Here is a 4,306-nt window from a genome sequence, read left to right as displayed (position 1 = left end):
CAAAAAAAACAAAAACAAAAAAAAAAAAACAAAAAAAAAAACAAAAAAAAAAACCAAACCTATTGGATATAATTGAGAGATTTAGCATAGTGGCAGGATATAAGATCAGTATCCAAAAATCAGTTGAATTCCTCTACACCAGCAAAGAGATTGCTGAAAAACAAATAAGGAAATCAGTACCATTTACAATAGCTACAAAAACATAAAATACTTGGGAATAAATCTTACCAGGGACACAAAATGCTTGTACAAAAAAAAACAACAGAAGACTACTTCAAGAAACCATAGAGATGTACATAAATGGAAGAACATTCCATGCTTGTGGATAGGAAGATGGAACATTGTGAAAATGTCAATTCTACCCAAAGCAATCTATACATTCAATTCAATCCCATGAATATTCTTTAAGGATATGGAAAAACAAATCAATGACTTTATATGGAAAGGAAAAGGACTTTGGATAAGCAAAGCACTATTGAAGAAGAAGGACAAAGTAGAAGCTCTCACACTTCTGGATCTCAAAACCTACTGTACAGTCACAGTAGTCAAAACTCCCTGGAATTGGTGCAAGGACAGGCACATAGATCAATGGAATAGATTTGAGGACCCAGAAATAGATCCATCGACCTATGGTCAGCTGATCTTTGACAAAGTGCTGAAAATGATTAAATGGCAGAAGCGGTTCTTTGTTGAACAAATAGTGCTAACAAAACTGAGTATTTGTTTGCAGAAAAATGAAACAAGATCTGTACCTCACACCATGCACAAAAACTAACTCCAGATGGATCAAAAACTTAAATGTGAAACTTAAGCTAAAATGTTCCTCAAGGAAAAAATAGGGTCAAGTTTACGGGCTCTAATATATGACATGAAAAGACTATCAAGCATAACCCAAAATGCACAAACAGCAGAAGATATACTAGATGAGTAAGACCTTCTAAAAATTAAATTTTTATTTTCTTCCAAAGACTTCTCTAAAAGAGTCAAAAGAAAACCTACAGATTGGGAAAAAAATATTTGGCAATGACATATCTGACAAGGGACTTATCTCCAGAATTTATAGAAAACACTAACACTTTAACAACAAAAAGACAAACAATCCAATTAAAAAATAGGCAGAAGACTTTGCTTTGTAACTTTCACCCAAATCACAATAAAAATTAAAAAATAAAAAAAGACATACAGTGAGAGAAATACCACTGTCTCACTTAAAAATATATTTATTTTAATAACTAGTGCTGGAAAAGTAATGGAATATATAGCTGAATAAAGCAGATAATCAAGAATTTTAAAAGGTCAAGAGCGAAAAGATGTATGAAAAAGAATTATCCCTCTTCCTCTCTGTTGATTTACTGAAATGTCCTTTAATTCTATAAATATTTTCCCTAAAACCTCATATTGTCATTCTGTATGTTTATTCTTTCATCCTTGGACATCTGACTGGTGAGTATTCAACATATGTGTAAGAAAGGGCTAATCCTCTTTCTTTAAATTTGCTAAATCTGTTAGTTTGTCATATTATGGTGGCTTGTGAGTTTCTGTGATGCTTAAAGCTATGCCACAGGTGTTTCAAATACCAGCAGAGTTACCCACAGTAGCTAGGTTTCAGCAGAGCTTCCAGACTAAGACAGATTAGGGAGAATGGCCTGGCAATCTTCTTCCAAAAATTAGACACTGAGTCACAAGGGTGAGTTCAGTTGCACACTTGAAGAGAGACTAAGGATAATAACAACAAAAAACAGGCCTATGTTGTTGTTGTTGTGAGATGCCGTCAAGTTATCTCTGACTCATTGTGACCCTATGCACAGCAGAATGAAACACTGCCTGGTCCTGTGCCAGTCCCACAATGATCCTTGCCATACCTGAGCCCATTGTTGCAGCAACTGTGTCAATCCATCTCATTGAGGGTCCTCTCCTTTTTCATTGACCCTCCACTTTATCAAGCATGATATCCTTCTCCAGGGAATGTTTCCTCCTGACAACAAGATTAAAGTAGGTGAGATGAAATCTGGCCATTCTTGCTTCCAAGGAGCATTCCAGCTGCAATTCTTCTAGGACAGCTTTGTTAGTCCTTTTTGCAGACCATGGTAATCTTAGCAACACCACAACTTAAAAGCATCAACTCTTCTATGGTCTTCCTTATTTATTGTCCAGCTCTCACATGGATATGGGGTGATTGAAAATACAATGGCTTGGGTTAGGCGCATCTTAGTCTTCAAGGAGACATCCTTGCTCTTTATCATTTGAAAGAGGTCTTTTGCAGTAGATTTGCCCAATTCATTATGTTCTCTGATATTTTGATATCAGACAATTGGATTGATTTGATATCAGTAGCAATTGGATTACTACTTCCATTGGTGTTAATTGTAAAACCAAGTAATATGAAGTCCTTGACAACTTCAAACTTTTCTCCATTTACTGTCAAGCTGTTTATTGGACCAATTGTGAGGATTTTTGTTTTATTTATATTGATGTGTAGTCTGTACTACAGACTGTAGTCTTCATCTTCATCAAGTGATCCTCGCTTTCATCAAGCAAAGTTGTGTCATCTCTGTATCACAGGTTGTTAATGAGTCTTCCTTCAATCCTGATGCCACGTTCTTCTTGGTATAATCCAGCTTCTCGGATTATTTGCTCAGCATGCAAGTTGAATAAGTGTGGTGAAAGGATATAACCTTGACACTCTTTTCTTGATTTTGAAACATGCAGTATCCTCTTGTTCTGTTCAAATGACAGCCTCATGATCTAAGTGCAGGTTTCTCATGAGTGCAATCAAGTGTTCTGGAATTCCCATTCTTCTCAATGTTATCCATAATTTGTTATGACTGACACAATTGAATGCTTTTTCAAAGTCAATAAGACATAAGTAAACATCATTCTGTAATTCTTTGCTTTGAGCCAAGGTCCATCTGACATCAGCAATTGTATCCTTCTTCCCATGTCCTCTTCTGAATCCAGCTTGCATTTCTGGAAGCTCTCTGTCAATATACTGCTGCAAACATTTTTGAATGATCTTCAGTAAGGTTTTACTTGCATGTGATATCAATTATATTGTTCAATAATTTGCAAATTCTGTGGGATCACCTTTCTTTGGAATGGGTACAAATATGGATCTCTTCCAGACAGTTGACCAGGTATCTGTCTTCCAAATCTCTTGGCATAGCCAAACGAGTGCCTCCAGTGCCTCATCTGTTTGTTGAAACATCTCAGTGGGTATTCTGTCACTTCCTGGAGCCTTGTTCTTCACCAATTCCTTCAGTGAAGCTTTTGCTTCTTCCTTCAATATCATTGGTTCTTGTTCATATGCCACCTCCTGAAACAGATGAACATTGACTAATTTTTTTGGTACAGTGACTCTGTGTATTCCTTCCATCTTCTTTTGATGTTCCCTGCATAATTCAATATTTTGTCCATGTTGTTGTTGTTGTTGTTAGGTGCCGTCGAGTCATTTCCAACTTATAGGGACCCCATGCACAGCAGAATGAAACACTGCCCGATCCCATGCCAGCTCCACGATCCCTGCTATACTTGAGCCCATCATCACAGTCACTGTGTCAATCCATCTATTGAAGGCCTCCCCCTCTTTTGTCGACCCTCCACCCTACCAAGCATGACATCTTTCTCCAAGGAATGGTCCCTTCTGACAACATGACCAAAGTCATGCTTCCAAGGAGCATTTCGGGTGTACTTCCTCCAGGACAGATCTGTTAGTTCTTTTAACAGTCCATGGTACTTTCAGCATTCTTTGCCAGCACCACAACACAAAAGGATCAACTCTTTTTTGGTCTTCCTTATTCATTGTCCAGCTCTCACATGCATACTAGGCAATTGGAAATATCATGGCTTCTGTCAGGCGCAACTTAGTCCTCAAGGAGACATCCTTGCTCTGGAGCACTTTAAAAAGTTCCTTTGCTGTTGATGTTCCCAATGCTACACATCGTCTAATGTACTGACTGCTGCTTCCATTGGCATCGATTGTAGAACCAAGCAATGTGAACTCTTGGACAACCTCAATCTTCTCTCCATTTATTGTGATGCTGCTCATTGGTCTAGTTGTGAGAATTTTTGTTTTCTTTATATTGAGACTTAATCCATACTGCAAACTGTGTTCTTCAAGCTTCATCAGTAAATGCCTCAAGTCATTCTCACTTTCAGGAAGCAAAGTTGTATCATCTGCATATCTCATGTTGTTAATGATTCTTCTTCCAATGCTGATGCCACATTTTTCTTCATATAGTCCAGCTTCTTGGATTATTTGCTCAGCATATAGATTGAATAAGCATGGGGAAAGGATACAACCCTTACT

This window comes from Orycteropus afer, unplaced genomic scaffold, assembly GCF_000298275.1.
Source record: "Orycteropus afer afer isolate SDZICR_OR568_19922 unplaced genomic scaffold, OryAfe1.0 scaffold00163, whole genome shotgun sequence".
Lineage (NCBI taxonomy): Eukaryota > Metazoa > Chordata > Mammalia > Tubulidentata > Orycteropodidae > Orycteropus > Orycteropus afer.
Note: the sequence above shows the minus strand (reverse complement) of the source record.